The 16347-nt window shown below is 47.2% G+C and overlaps 1 protein-coding gene and 1 long non-coding RNA gene across 8 annotated transcripts in view; both read left to right on the top strand.

Annotated features, from left to right (window-relative positions):
- Positions 1-16347, top strand: part of CUX2 (cut like homeobox 2) — a 53567-nt gene that overhangs the window by 4378 nt on the left and 32842 nt on the right. The window lies entirely within an intron of this gene.
- Positions 5521-7133, top strand: LOC122176698. The gene is made up of 2 exons (XR_006177815.1): positions 5521-5777; positions 6878-7133. It is a non-coding gene; the product is annotated as an uncharacterized LOC122176698 (long non-coding RNA).

The following is a 16347-nucleotide window of genomic DNA, read 5'->3' as shown; positions in this document are numbered from 1 at the left end:
AAGGAAATGCTCCTGCGATCACGGTGCTGCCCCATGGGCCAGTGCCATTGCTCTTAGGGCATCACCATGGGACAGCCTGACCAACAGGAACATCCTGCTCCCTGCTCTGAATGAAACTCATTTGGGTTCAGCACAACGCGATGTTATGGCAAACATTACTTTCCTGGAGATGGAGGGCGATGGGCAGCACAGTGCAGGCTGCCTCTACCTGGAACAGTTGCCCTGAGCTCATCCATCCCCCCAAAAGGCTTCGGGAAGGTGGTTGGAACATTTTGTACCATCCTGCTCCTATTATAGAAAGATGTAATTCCCCAACTTGGGAGATAATAAGCAGGTATTGACTTCTGCTGAGGTCATTATCAAGATTTATTCAGTCAATATGGCTTCTCAGGTCAATAAATCTTGAGGTTGATAAAGGAGGAATATATACTTGCAGACTTTATTAAAAAGTTTTCCCCTTCTGTAACAATTCCTAGTGTTTGTGGCGTTAGCATCCACCACTGAATGCTCTTTAATCACCTTTTTTTTGCAGTTCCCAGCACGTTTTGCAACAACAGCAAAACCAAAGCGGGAGGAACCAAACCCTGTTGGCATCAACGTGCCATTCTCCATTGCCAGCCTGCACCCTTGTGCCTCCGTTTCTCTGCTCATGGGCAGAGAACTGAGGTTTTGGGGTCACGCATGGGAACACAGCTATATAGGGAGGATGCATGGGCACAATGAATTTTAAGTTGAATTTCCCAGTTCCATGCACACTAGTGTTGGCATAGATGCACGCACCGAGGACATCTTCCAGAGCTTTTTAATATGGCCTCGCTGTGTAATTTTTTCTTTTTTTTTTTACTAGTTCGGTGCAACATTTAATGATTTCCCCAAAGCTCCAACAGGACCCCAGAGTATTGATGGAGCTGCGGTTTCAGTGACTTGCTGCTAACACATGGCTGTTTTCGTATTAATTGATGGGTGTGCACATGCTGGTGACTTCTTCTGCAACATGGGTTTCTAAGAAAGTAAATAACCCATTGGAACCCCTTGTCAATATGACTCCGGTGGGAGCCACGCCGTGCGTCAGCCGCTCCAAGCGTGCTGCGGTTGCCTTGGGTAACGCTGGTGCAGTTGTATGCTGAAGTCAGGACCTCAGGCTTCCTTTGTTTTCCTCCGTCAGGAGAGCATTCGTGCAGCATTACCTGGTGCTGCTGATGTGCTGTGTAAGCAGGGCTGCTCGGCTCAGAGGGGTCTGGGGAGCACAGCGACCTGGCTATGCGTTGGTGCTGCAGGGAGCGGTTCTTCGTTATTTATCACGGGGTGGTTTGCAAACATTGCTTCATCCCTGGGAGCTGGGTAATCATTACCCTGTTTGTCCCCTGGCTTCTTGGCTAACAGATGGATGGAGGTGGGTGGGAGCAAGCTGGGGACTTTTCAGCTGTAGAGACCAAACACTGGGAACTTTCTGCCCACGGACCAAGCAGGGTTGAAAGAAGAAGCATTGCTAAAACCCAACGTGAAGCATGTTGGCCAGGTAGGGCTTAAAGAAAGAACATTGCTCCAATCCCCGTGGGTACATTCCCTGTTGGTGTGTGTGCTGGTGGTGCTGGCATGCAGGTGCCCTGCAGAGGGATGCTCTTGGCGACCACCTGCCCACTGCTCCTGTGGCTCTGCCATCTCCCCAAGGGCCTCGACTTCACCAAAACACCACTTTCTGACCCCAAAATGTTGTGTCTGTCCAGGGGCCACATGCCATTCTGCACCGTGTGAGCACGGCACGTGCTGCAGAAGCAGCGGAGCTGGGGCCGCTGTGCCTCCCGCTACCGCAGCACTCCTTCAAATAGAAGCAGCTAATTAACATTATTCTTTAATTATTGCCTTTATCAACAAGGGGTCTGGTTTATACCAGCAGGATAGTCGCTTTCCCTTCCACTACCCAAGTGAATGCTTCAGTTCCTGTTGCTTTTGAAATGAATTTGATGTCATCTGCCCATTGTCACTTAATGGGGACACTTGGGTAATGATTGCGCGCTCCAGCCCTGTTAGCAGCACTGCGAGCGTGTAATTTAGCCCCTTAGGCAACGGTACTTTTGAAATCTCTGGATAGTTTTGAACTCTCTGTTCTTAATTAAATATGCAATTTTTCACGGTAACCAGGTTAATTCTTTTGTGTTGTGTTGTAATACTGTTAGGAATTTTCATAGTTCTTATTAAACATTATTCAGGCATTGTGAATTCCATAATTAAAAAAAATGAAAAGAACAAAGCTTGATTCACTTCTTTCTTTTCCCTGGTTAATTTATCAAATGAATTTTGCAAATTTTTCTTTTTGTCCCCAGACAGTGTGCCAAGTGTTTTAAAGGGGAAGGATTTAATTGCTCTGTAGGGATTGGTTGGTTATGAAGGATTTGGCTGTTTGATTAGTAAACCCTACTGGGAATGGTTTAATGCTTCATGATCTTAAAAATTGTCTGATTGTTGGGCTCTCCAAGGATGCTTTCTCTTTTCGTTATGTACGGCAACAGCTTCGTACAAGTGTGATTATGGGGTGGTGAGGAGGGAGCTGATCTGCCTGCCCCGATGTAGGGAAATGATATTGGGAACGGCAGTGGAGGGACAACGTAACTGGGGGATGCAGAACTGCAAAGCTTTGTAGCATCTCCTACTGAGGTGGGATTGGAACACCCATGTCCAGCAGATCTGGAGGTGTTCAAGAACCGCGTGGATGTGGTTAGTGGGCATGGTAGGTTGGGGTTGGACTTGGTGGTGTTAGTGTTCTTTTCCAACCTTCGTGATTCTGTGATTCTGCAGGCACTATTGGAGCTTGGGTCATGGAAGTATGGGATCTGGGGTTTTCTTGTGGGATTTGGAATTTCCCATGGGACAGGATGGGTACTGTGTCCTGCCCAAGGCACAGGGCAGCCTTGGGTGATGCTGGCCGTGAGATGGCTGCCAAACGGGATCAATAGTGGCAGCTCTGAGAAGCTCCCCAGGGTTATTTGGGCTTTAAGGAGAGGTCAAAGAACCATTGAACTTGTAAATATATTAGTATTTAAGGGAAGAATTGCTGTCTTCCAGCTTGGTTTACACGGTGTTGACTTTTTCCTGTTCTGGTTAAAGTGAGGGTTGGGACCTTGGTGGTGTGGGAGTGGAAAACAAAATGTGCAGCAGTGCTGCAGGAGGGGTCTTTGCTCCAGAAAGCATCACAGGAGGTGTGCAGGCAGACAAGAGGCATTGCCAGCCTGAAAAGCAAAGCAGGGATGCAAAATATCTTTGTTATTTCTTGAAATTTTGCTTAAATGCAAAGATTTGTGCCAAGTCCCAACTGTGTGTGCACCTCAGCAGTGCTTGGACTTGAGCTTGCAGCTCCGTGTAGTGCTGCTGCAAGACCCTTCCAGCACCTCCTGCTCCATGCAGATCCCAAAAGTCATTTTATACCCAAAAAAAAAAAAAAAAGAGAGAAAGCAAAGAAGCAGACATTTGAAAGGTGAAGCCAAGCAGACGCTGGTAATGTATTCACAGGCATGACACAGAATGGCAGCATGTCGTGAACCGCGTCCCCGGAGACCAAGGGGTGGGATATTGGCTTTAACCCACAAAGGCTCCAGTCGGGGCATAAATTCATCAGACTTACGGGATTGCTCTCGGACTACTGAATAATTTACGGTTCCAGAGCCCAGCCAGGTTCAGGTCATTGGGGTTCATGGGTTAATAACAGGTTTGGTTTTTGTTGTCAGCAGCTGCCTTGATAACATATGAAAGAATCCTATTCTGTTGATTAGATTTTGAAATGGATCAATTTTTAATCAGCAGAACATCTGACTCACTCAATAAGAGTAGCATTGTGGAGACAGAGTGGAGGTGCTCTTTATTTACAGGATTGTTTGTTTTTACCCATACGCAAATCCTTGGCCCCCCCCCCGGCCCCATTTCCCCCAGGAGAAGTTGCTCATGGTTCCACAGCACTGCGATGGGTGCCGGATCCAGCCCCACACCTCTGTAAATCCATAGGTGCTTATGGGATACCTGGATTTAGCAATCTGTTGTTATTGATGGAAGAACACTTCCTTACCAATGGGTTTCCCATGGGCTGGTGGTTGCCCACCCCAAGCCCTGGCCCAAAGCAGGAAGATCTCTAACCAAAATCCAGCCAAAAAAACGAGCAAAGCTTCAATGTGAGTAACTTGGCCAATTTCACCGCTACCTTTAATTCTAAAAGAGCTGAATTCCCACTTCAGGTTAATGTCTGAGTGGGGATAATGTTTTTGTCGTTTCTTTTCAGTGCTCAAGGCACAAAAGGCATCCCAGGCCCAATGTGCTGCATCACATCCTAATACCTACACACATTTCTTCTTGTAAAAGCACGCGTAAAATAAATTTTCCCATAAGTAGGAGCTGGCATGTCAGAATTTCGGCCTGAAGCAATCGCTAACAACAGGCATAGTGGGACTCCCTGAAAATCCAGCTCCCACCTCCTTCCTTCCCACACTCTTTTTTAATAACAGAAAGGGTAAAAGTCTCATAAATAGAACTTTGTGAACGGTGTCACTGGATTAAAGATTGCTTTGCGGTTGTTGGGCGGGCGCTGATGGATCGCTCGTGGAGCCCTGATGCTGGCAGGTATTGATGCAGATAAGTTGGCTCCAGTGGTAATTTGCATGGTTTGCCCTGGGTGCTCTGCAATTTTACTTTTAAAACGCATGCCTTCTGGCAGTCTCCTTCACCTAAATAAATATTTTCCCTCTTGCCAAGGATCAATTAAGATCACAGTTCCGTGGGGGCTTGTGGCAGCACTTCTTTTGCTTTTCTTTTTTTTTTTTTTTTTTTTGCTTTTTGCTTTTCGTGCTTGCAAGAGTTGCCTCACAGGCAGAGGGGCCTCAGGTCCCATCCTGGTGCCAGTAAGACGGGTGATGGATGCATCTGCTAAAAACACGAGCAACGTCAGGAGGTTAAATATGCATTTTGCATCATCCCTGGCAGTTTTATTTTCAGGAGAGCAATGGGTGTCACAAGGTCGGGACTTTCAAATTAAGTTTATTTTAGTGATGGAGAACGTGCTCATCTGTTGAGCACCCACTGGTTATTTTCTGAAGAGAATTAAAAAAAAAAATTATAGAGTTATAAAACTGAGTCGGAAGAGACCCCCAAAATCTGTATGTTCCCACTGCCTGCAGTGCACAGGGACACCCGTAGCTCCATCAATGCTCACAGCCCTGTCCCCTGACCTTGGGTGTCTGCAGGGATGGGGCACCACCACTTACTGCCTTATATTCAATCTAAATCTCCCCTCTTTTGGTTTGAAACCAGTGCTTTCACAAAGAGTATGGGGTCAGCTGAGCTGGGTTCGGTTTCTAAAGGCTGGTGCTCAAGAGCTCGGAGGTGATCCCATGTGTCAGGTAATGGGGACAGCCCTGGGTTGATGCCTAAGGGAGGCATCAGCTCCTATGGTAACTCATTAACTCTCCAAATTGCTGTTGCCTTTCACGGCAGAGGAAGTGAACAAACAGTGGATCAGAGTCTGGCTTTGGGTGCTGCTCGGGCCAGGGGTCACTCCGTCAGTGCAGTGCTGGGATCCTCATGGGAACAGAAGCGATGAGGTCAAAAATGTTGCCTTGCCCCTTCAGTTGGGATTTAAGAGAATAAACAGGTGAATTTGGGTCTGTGAACCCGTGCCCAGGACAGCCCCGGGCCGACAGGCAGCAGGCGGAGGCTGCGTTAATTTGGGATGGAGGCACTGGGAGCAGTGTGTCATCCGATCTCCTTCTCCTGGGATTTTTAAGGCATTCTTCCAGGTATGAGGCTCCTATGGTTTGAGGTATTTGAGTGTGTTAGGATGACACAGGTTGCATTTTGGCAGACGTCATGTTTTCCTTCTCTATCCCTTCCCCCCACCACACATAACCTCTGTCTAAAAGGGTTGCTGTATTTTTCTTTCACATTCAGCTGATAATTAAACAACAACAGAGCCCAGCATCCCTCCAGTACAGAGCAGATGGGGCAGCCTGAGTCCTCGCACTCTGCTGGCTCCGACAGCGCTGAGTCCCTGGGATGGTATGGGGCACGTGTGGCACAGCCGCATCCCACTGTGGGATATGGGATGGGGTGTGGTATGGGATGGGCTGCAGGATAGAATGCAAGATGTGGGATGCGAGGCAGGGTGTGAGATGTGTGCTCCTGCCTCGTGCCTTCCCGTGGAGCCACTTTGCTTTTACAGCTGACGTGGAGGTTTTTTTGGTAACAAATACTTTTATAGTGGATAATCCCAGTCTGCTACTTGAAGAAGCCATTAAGGAGCGCAGTGCGAGCTGCCTGCTGCATGTACCCGCAGTGTGCTGAGTGCCTCCCGCTGCACGGCCGTGCCACGCAGCTCTGAAAAGTTTGGGGCTGCAGATTCCTTTGCAGAGGGATGAGAGCAATTTGCAGCAAAATCACCACCTTTCCCTGTTCTGTCTCTGAGCTGTTTAGAAACGACGTTGTTTGCTTCCCATCGTCTGCGCCGGTTTCTCATTGCAATGCCCTATTTTATTTTATTTTTAAGCAGCTACAATTGATAATTTAGTTTCAGATAAAGCAACCTTAGAGCTTTTATTTCTCAGAGGCCAAACATTGATGTTGTGTGAAATGGGAGCTTCGCGAAGCCTTTGTATGGAACTTAGCTTCCTGAAAAATTTATTTACTGCGACTGTGATCCACAGGAGCGAATTGATGTTTATCTATGGTGGTTCTTGCCAGGAAAAAAAAAAAAGCATAACTGCACTTTCTTCAGAAGCCTTGAAAGGCCTTTTAAATAAGTGTCTAATAGTAGGCTCTCAATAGCAAACAGCCAGCTTGACAGACAGTGTACAGTATATTATTAACTATAAGCAGGCTTAATCTTTTTCTCATGTTTTAGAGAATGCTTTATAACCCCACGGCCAAAGGATTCGTGATCGCCGGGTATGTGAAGCTGAGCAATCTGATGTTACTGCGGGGAGATCGATGCACCGGGCTGCTCCCTGCCACTCCTTGCCTAAGTTCTGCGTGGTTGAGCCTGAGGAATACATGTTGCTGGTCCTGGGTGTGAGCCAAAGAGTTGGAGAAAATCAGCAGTGAGCGTGCTGGAAGGCGATGTGCAATTAGCCAATTAAACAGGCGGTGTTTGCTCGGTGTGTGACTCGCAGCCAGCTTGGGGTCGGTGGCCCTGGTGGCATTGTGGTGGCAGCAGTGATATGGGGATGTTGTCCCACAGTGCAGGATGTTTCTCCTGCACAGCTGGGACCAGGCAGGCTTCTCCTTATCTCTTCCATGTGTGGTGTCTGCATCCGGCTCTGGTTCCCCATGGACAAGTGTGTCCATCAAGAAGACTCCTTGTCCTGGATGTATTGAGCTCCCCATCTTTGGTGCAGCTCAGTGGGACAGCAATGGATGCGGACAGTGGCACTGCCTCTGGGCATCCCCAGTCCTATGTCCCTATTTCCTGTTCCACATCACTTGGTCTTATATCTCCATCCCATCCCTGACCTCCAAAGCTCTTACGTGGTCTTGTCAGTGGGAGATGGAGCTGATGGCACATAAGATCGTCCTTTCTAACCCAATTTTGTAAATAATTTGTGTCCGCTCCAAGTGAAAAAGTGCTATATGTGTGTGCTGAGCCTCTTGGGACATGAGTCAGCTTGCTGCAGGCTCCTTTGCTACTTCCCAGGGCTCCCGTGGGGCTTTGCCAACCTCCTTCTGGTTCCATGAGTGGCTTCTCATCCTCTTGGCTGTCCTCAAGCCTTCTAAATTCTGTTTTCCTGGCTTTTACCTATGTGCCATCCCTCATTACTACTCTGCTTCATTGCACATCAGCACCTACAATGCTCTGCAGCCCTGCTGAAAGCTCCATCTAAAACCAGCTTATTATTTAATGTTTTTAATCATAATGGGAAGCTGCTTCTGGATGCTAATTGATCCAAGCATCTCCTGTCATCCAAGCATCTCCGGCTGAGGCTGTAATGAAATAGTTTGATGCTTTAACACAAGTGTCAAACACTTCCCCAACAGCACGAGCAGCAGAGACTTTGGTTGAGGTGTCACACCAGTTCCATTTCCTTTGATCCAGAAAAGGAGATAAGGAGTTTCAACTCAGGCTGGGTAGCAGCTGCTCTTGAAGATTTTAAAAATAAGAAAATATGCAATAATGGAAGTGTTAAGCTTTTGTGTCATGTTATGAACTAGTCCTAGTGCTGTGGAGTGAAATAATGTAGGTGTAATAACAGTAGTACAAATGATGAACACGAGTTAATCCTAAACTAGAAAAGAAACAGAATGGTTTTCTTTTTGGAGATGCTCAGAGTTGGTTTTCCTGATATTTCAGGTGAGAACATCTTCAGAAAAGCCTTTTTTAAAAGAAACAGGTGCTGGTTTTCCTGGCGGTTGCATTCTCAGCACACAGTTTTGAATATTGGTGGGTCCAGTTCCTCCCCAGCACGGCGAGGTGGCACTGGGCTGTCATCAAGGTATGGGAGTCTGGGCTGAGGATGTCCAATTGTAACGTTGAAGCACTTTTTGGAACATTGGGTTCATAAGCAAACGTTGTGTGAGCAGCTGAAGAGAATTTCTATGACATGCTGAAACGAGCAGGTTGCAGCAAATAATTGGATATCTGCGCTGCTTTCCCTCCACTCTCCTCCATATGGACACTGTGTGTGTTGGTCTTCTCACTTCGGAAGTTTTGCTTTTAGCGGTTTATTTTGAAAATATTTTCCTTACAGACATCCTCCCTCTCCCAGTGTTGGTGCAGCCAACCTTAGGGCATGGAACGTGCCTGGGAAGTGGTGGCAGTATAGTGTCATGTTCCTGTCTGTCAGTCCTGCAAAGGATGCCGGGGATGCAGCAGACGCACAGCCTTATCCACCCATCCATTCACCCATCGATTCACCCATCCATTCTCCCATCCATCCATCCATCCATCCATCCATCCATCCATCCATCCATCCATCCATCCATCCATTCATCCATCCATCCATCCATCCATCCATCCATCCATCCATCCACCCACCCATTCCAATGCTGGAATTCCTGCATTGGGAAAAAACAGGGGACTGCTATTGGCTTTGGCCAGTTCGCATGGCTCGCTTTGTATCAGTTTCTCAAGGCAAATTGTGGTGACTTTTTCAGCCAAGGAAAGCAAAACCTAAAAAGCTGGGAAGGCAGCGCATGCGAGATGCTATCTCTGGGTAAAGCGAGTTACAACATTTAATACAAGGAAGCTTTGAGGGCTGCACAGTTTGCATCAGAGCGCAGCGTTCCTGCGCTGGAGATTAAACCTCACATTTCATTTTTATACACTGTGCTTAATCCAATAATGATTCCATGTTACAAACGGCAATAATATCTTTCAGCATAGTTAATCAGAATAGACTTAATGCTGTCACTATTTATTAACCTTTGTTGAAAAGCAAGAAGTTTTCTTGCTAATCTGTGATTGTTGCTCTTGTCAGGCTCTGTCAAGTGCAAACCAGCTTTGGCATTCATTAAGGCAGGAGGATGCTGCCTTGCCAGCTGGGATGCCTGCAATGGATGGGAATTCTGGGTGGGGAGCTCTAAAAATCCTCCCCAAACCCCCCTGTGTCCCATTGCTGGGTGGTGGTTGCAGGCACAATTTTGCCCTTCGATTTTCTCGCGTTGGTCTCTTGTTGCAGAGCAGCCTGCACTGGAATTGGCTTGTAGGAGCACCTGGAATTAATGAGCCAGCTTGGTGCTGGGCAGAAATCGATGCTTCCTGCATTAATTGCGCCATGTTCCAGCTTTGTCTTTTTATTCTGAGTTATGTAGTTGCAGGCAGAGATGTCTCTCTTTGGCAGTAACCCAGGGGTCTTGCTCTCATGCCTGTCCTGACATGTTGTCAGTGACACAGCACAGGAGAGCTCGTTTTGGCCACGTTTTTGCACAGTTTGCTGCTTTTGCAGCAAGCAGGGTGCCCACTCCAGGGGAGCAGTGGCCTCATGGACAATGCTTGGGGACCCAGCACAGCCACCTGGGGTAAGACAGTAACCTCTCATCCCTTCACCCCCGTAGAACAAGAAGCTCAAAAACTCAATGCAAGCAACCCTCAAACCCTCTTATTTCTGCCTGTTTCCATCACTCCATGTCCCCAGGATATCCCTTCCAAAGCACCCATGGGATGCAGTTGGTGGCACAGGTTTTGGTAGCACCGAGTTCTGTCTTCTGAACTAAAATGAGGTGGGTTTTGGTACCAATAACAATAATTTGGAACCCTTTTAAACCTCCTCTGCAGGAGGCTGGCATCTCTTCCGAGTTGGATATTAAAGCAATTCCTTCTCCCAAAGAGCAGCCAGGCATCAGCACAGGCAGGTTGGATGGGGCCCTGGTCTCCTTGGCCTTGTGCCTGATTTTGTTGGCAATCCTGTCCATGGCAGGAGGATTAGACCTCAATGACCTTTGAGGTCCCTTCCAACCCAAGCCATTCTGTGCTTCTATTCTATGACTTTCCTCCTCCGCGCATCCTGTTGATAGCAATTTGCAGGACTGTGGGCTGCGTGTGCCCAAGGCTCTCTGCTTCCAGACTTCTCCAGGTCTTGTGAAGCAGTGATATTAAGAAAAAAAGAAAGAAAAAAGCCAAGAAGAGGAAAAATCCCAAGCCTGCATCCTCATCATGCATGGAGGTCTGGAGTGCTCTGCTGCTAAATTTAGCCATTTAAAGAAGATTATGGCCTATCCACTTGGGACTTTTAAAAAGGCTTTCACAATAACTCTTGAGAGCCTGATGCCTCTAATCCTTAACTTTAATTTAAAATAAAGAAATCTTTTCAACTTGCCCTTCTGCCCTCCCCCTGCCCCATTATTCAGGCTGAGGTTCTTTGCTGCTTGCTTATGGAGCAGAGATGTGCTAAGCTGGTTTAATTTCTTAGGAAGACATTTTTTTTTTTTTTTAATAGAAGGAAAATCAAGCCAACACTCGAGAGCGTACACAGCAGTTTACCGCCATAGGAGGAATTAATCAGTCTATAAAGTTCAAAATGTACAAAGAGGGAAAAAAAACCCACCCTGAGAGATCAAACACAAGGCTCTTCTCCACGATGCAAAGATAAAAGCCTCTTCCTCCACATGCTTCCCTGCTATTGGCAGCCAGTGGGGTCAAGATATTTTTTTTTTGTTGTTATGGAAAGCCAGAGATAATTAATGTTGTTGAAAGAGGGCTCTGGGCTCGGCGTCTGGCAGGCGAGCCCCCAAGTCTGGGCTGCGGCGAGGCAGCGGCAAGCGGGGAAAGTTCCCCGCAGAGGAGCTGCCAGCAGAGTGAAGCCATAAATAATAGCAGGAGATATAAAGGAGGCTTGGAAGCAGCACAGTGCTGCTGCTCCTTGGGTGGGTGCAGCACAGGGTTGGGGTCCTGTCCCTCCTTGGGTCCCGCATCACCGATCCCTGTGTGTTCCTGGGATGCCCCCAGGAAGCTCGGTGCCCCAGTAGCTGTGTGCTTGGTGTAGCTCATTTGGATGTGTCCCGTTACAGGGTTTGCGCTCAACCTGCCTGTGTTGGTGATCAATAGATGTATGGTCACCCAAGCTGGCTGTGCATCTCTTCTATCAAAGCTGTGACAACGAAAGATCAAGATGTGAGCAGGCAGACTCATGCATCGAACGCTATTTAAAAAGCAGGATGAATTAATTACCACCATTAATGATCAGGGACAGACTTTGGGAGGCTTCAGTTAGCCTCAAATGTGGAGAAAACCACATTGATGGCATCCCAGTGCCATGCCCCAAGATGGATCTGATCCCTGAGCATCTCAAGCTGTCCCCACCGCACAGTGCTGGGTTTGCCCATCCAGCTGCTTGCTCAGATCCTGTTAATTAGGATTATTTTTTTAACTGCTTGGAGGCATCACTGTCCTTTCTCAGCCCTGTTGAAGGAGCAGTGCAGAAGACCATCAGCCCCTTTTCTGTGCTGGTTAGTTGTAATGCAGCAGCAACAGAGCTGCAACCAGACAGGACTTGTCAGCTGTAAAAGACACTGGCAGATTTTATTAGTTGACAGAAGGGTTTTTTGTTTTTTTTTCCTCGTGAAAATATTAAAAAGTCATTTTAGTTTAGAAACCTAATTTTAATTTAGTTAGGTTTTAATTTAATTTAGGTTTTAAATTCATTTTCCATCAGAACTCAATTTTTCAAGTGTAATTTGATGCCGTCAGTGGCTATAATGTTTAATGTCCTGCCTATAAATTGCAGGGACGACTCAGAGATGATTTACAGGATCCGGGCTGATGTGGCCACTGGATGAGGCCATGCCTGGCTCCACACATTACCCAGCATGGGAGGAGGTTGGCATGGGAAAATGACCCAAAGGGTTGCATTATCAGAAAGCCCCACTTGTAGTCGCCTGCATCTACAGAGAATTTGTATTTTTTTTTTCCTGTTTTTCAAACCAGGCCCCTGTAAAACACAGCACCATTGCATAAAATGCCACCCCGATTTAATCCATCCCTCTGAGCTTTCCATCTAATTACAGTATTAGAGAAGTCTTCAGAGCATGTATCGAGCATTATAAATGGGGATAAGATGATTCTAGTAATGGCTTAATGATACAGGTAAGACAGTTGGTGCCTGCCTGCATCCCTGGGCTGTGGCCAGACTGATTTGGCAGAGAACAACCCCAGGGTGCTCATGTCCATTAGCAGGCTTTGATTTTCCTCTTGCTTTTGGCTTCTGAGTAGCATTTCATTTCCTGCAGGGCACACTGTGCCCATGGGAATTCTTGCATGGTGACATTTGCTTGTCTTTTCTTTTGGCCAGTGTGTTCATTTACAGGTGTTGCATGAACCTCATGGCTGCCTGAAGGCTGCCCAGAGCATCTCCATAGGATTCACTTCCTGTGATGTTTGGTCACGTGTAGCAACTGACAGATCAGTACCATGGGAAAGGCATTACAACAAAGGTGTGATAGCAGAAGGACCAGCACGACAGAAAGGTGCTATAAAGGAAGTGATTGCTCACCTGTATCAGCAGATTCTAGGTTTGCAGGGGAAAGCTGCACCAAGGAGAGACCTCCAGAAAGAGATCCTTCCCCAGTGGCAGTCAGCCCTTAAATGAGGTCTAAGAGTAGCCAGGCTACACCCCTTCTGGTCACACCCATGAATTGCCTTCACCTGCGCTCCCAGGGCTGACCTGGTCCTTTCCCCAGATACTGAATCTATGGTTCTCAGCAGTTCCTATACAGCCATGGGTCAATCTCATCCCATATCTCATCCCTTATCTATCTCACCCTGTATCTCATCTCTTCTCAAATCTTGGTGCAGTTGTGGTTGTGCACCTGGGACACATGGCAGCATCCAAGCACAGTGCTGGAAAAGTGCTGGGGCCTCAGAATTCCAGACTGGCTGAGATTGTAAGGAACCTCTGGGTCCATTTGGTGCAACACCCAGAGGGTCACAACCCATCAGGGACACTCAGAGCAGGGTGCCCAGCACCATGTCTAGCTGACTTTTGAAGATCTCAAGGAGGAGACCCCACAGCCTGCCTGGACAGCCCGTTCTCATCCATCCAGTTCCAGAACTTACTGTGGCCCCACATGGCCTGGTCCAGCCTGATGTCTTGACTTGGTCCCTGACCTGTGTTTTTACTTAAATCTGTGTAAATCTGTGTAAATCTGTGAGCTGAATGACATTCATCCCCACCAGCCCCACCACTTCCAATCTGGTTCCTGCAGAGCTGAGGCTTCCAGCTTGTGCTATCTCCCCCCAAAACATTTGATGCCTTTGGTCAATTTTAACACGATTACTGCAGATGTGCACATTTCAGAGAGATTAACTTCTGAAAACTCCCCTGAAGAATGGCTGTCAGGCTGCCAGGGTAAAAACTCCAAGATTATCGCCCTTAGTAGAGAGCAAAAAGTGCAAGGGTTGTGAGCACAGCCATGCTATGAGACACAGGAGAATCCGCAGCTGCTGCAGAGCTGGGGTTCCCGCAGGCTCTGGTGTTCCCTGGTTGGGTGCAGGGTGCCCATCCCCACCGGCACGATGCCACTGGCATCCCCCAGGTTGTCATGGCTACTGACGCATGGGACCCCAGGGACTGGGCTGGGAATTAATGGCAGCCCTGGATAAAGGATTCCTGTCTTGGCCGAGTTGATGGATTACATTGATGTGCCATTTGTCATACTGTAATTGTTCTGGCAAATGTAATACCCACTAGTATAAACATTGTGCTGCTTTGCTAATAAAACCGAAAATAGGAAGAGAAAGGATGATGCAGTGTTATGTGAGCTTAAAGAGACGCGGCCTCCTTGCTGTGCTCTCCCACTCTGCCTCCTCCTCCTCACCACCAATGGCACAGTCCCTGGCAGCATGCTCATGGGTGGTGGGAACAGACTGGTTCCCTCCATGGCTTGGGGTGCTCAGGTCCTTGACCCTGAAACCATGTCTTGGGGTGCTGACATCCATGGCTGTGCATAGGATGAGGCTGGTGGAGCAGAGACCCAAAACCTTGATCCATTTGGATCCAGTTTTGCTGGGCCATAAGCATAAGGAAAACATGAAACCCAGGAAGGATGAGAACGATGAGGATAAGAATGAGAATGGTGAGGGCAAGGAGGAGGATGGTGAGGATAAGGAGGGGAATGAGGATAAAGATGAAGATGATGAGGATAAGGAGGAGAGTGATGAGGATAAGGATGAGGATGATGAAGATGAGGAGGATGATGAGGACAAGGATGGATGTGAGGACAAGGATGAGGATGGTGAGGATGTGGAGGAGGAGCAGGAGCCCCCAATTCCTCTGCAAGCCCCCACGAAGTCTGAGCTCTTTCAGAGGCATCCTACTTTGTATGTTTGTATCCCCAAATGTTTTTAAAGTTTATGGTTGACCTGATTCATAGAAAAGAAAGATAAACACCCTTTCTGTGTTTGCAGTCATATGTAATTTTTATCTCTTGACCTTTAAACGTAAGCAGCAGTAAAATGAAGAACTATGGCAGTCATTTAACACCCTGCCTGTACTAACTGGTTTCTGCCTGTGAGCCGTGGTTTTAAATTGGCTAATGCAGAATACTTGCAGAGCTAATAATAATTCAGATTACTCCTGTCAGCTATTCCGGTTTCATGGGTAATTTAGTAGTTGAATAAATTTTTAAAAAAATTCATTCGTTCCCATGCACTGTTATGAATCAGTAGATGGTTTACCATTGGCAGCAGTAACTGTAAGAAGATTTAAATTGCTACTGAAAAGGATTTGAGTGAAGGTAATGTTTTATAATGTTCTAAGCCATATGCACTACTTTCAGGCCTCATCAGTTTTACATTGATTCCTAGTGAAGTGTTTAATTGCATCATGAATGCAATATAATTCAGTTCTTTTTGCTAATATGGTATATATCTCAAAGTGATATACAGCACTGACAGTGAAGGCTCGGGATTTGCGTTGGGTTTCTGAGTGCATGGGGGCAAGTTTCAGCATCTCCATGTGTGCCAGGAGCTCTTCATTCCAGGAAGCTTCCTGGGGTCGGGGTTGGGATGGTGTGAGGGGCTCTGCAGGATGTCAACAGCGAGGGTGTCATATGCATACATGCATGTAGCACGCCTGTTGTGCAACACGGCTACTGACCAAGGCACGAGAACTCATGTGGTGCCGCTACTAGTTTTTGGTGCATGGTTTTCTTATAGGATTTTCTTTCTTGTGCTTGTTGCAACTTAGAATCATAGAATCACTATGGTTGGAAAAGACCTCTAAGATCATGAAGTCCAACTCCAACCCATCCCCACCATGCCTGCTAAGCGTGTCCCTCAGTGCCACATCTCTATGGTTCTCAAACGCCTCCAGGGACGATGACTACCACCTCCCTGGGCATTGGCTAATTCTTAATTCCAGAGGGGGGTCAGGGATTTCTCCAAGCAGAATATTCAGATGTGGGTGCTTAAAATCAATAGATGTACATATTGGCAACAGGCAAGCTTATACATGCTGGGGGTGATTCTTCTTTGGTGCATGTGCAGCTCGTTTGAGTGTAAATGTGAGACATTTTCTCGTAGGGAACCTAGTGCTGACTCTGAGCAGAGCCACCTCCTCAATAATTCAGACCTGTTTGGTTCCCAAAGCCCAAGCTAAGGTGAAATCTCCTTCTGCTCCCCTGTGCAAGCTTCTGGAGCAGGGCAGTACTCCCACTGTGGAACCCGATGTGGTATCAGAGCCACTAACGTGATTATGCGTATACATCATATTAGGGAAAATGAATACTAATTCAATACAAACTACTAATTCAGTAGAACAGAAAATTGCTGAGAGAATAGAAAATTGCTGAGCGTGCCAAAGCTTGGCACCACTGGAAGGAAATGCTTTGGATGCTCTTCTCCATGGCTAGGGAGATGTGGGTGCTGCAGGAACCATGTCCACC

The sequence above is a fragment of the Lagopus leucura genome, unplaced genomic scaffold, assembly GCF_019238085.1.
Source record: "Lagopus leucura isolate 7727_CA_CO unplaced genomic scaffold, USGS_WTPT01 Super-Scaffold_806, whole genome shotgun sequence".
Lineage (NCBI taxonomy): Eukaryota > Metazoa > Chordata > Aves > Galliformes > Phasianidae > Lagopus > Lagopus leucura.
Note: the sequence above shows the minus strand (reverse complement) of the source record. Positions and strands in the feature narration are given on the sequence as shown.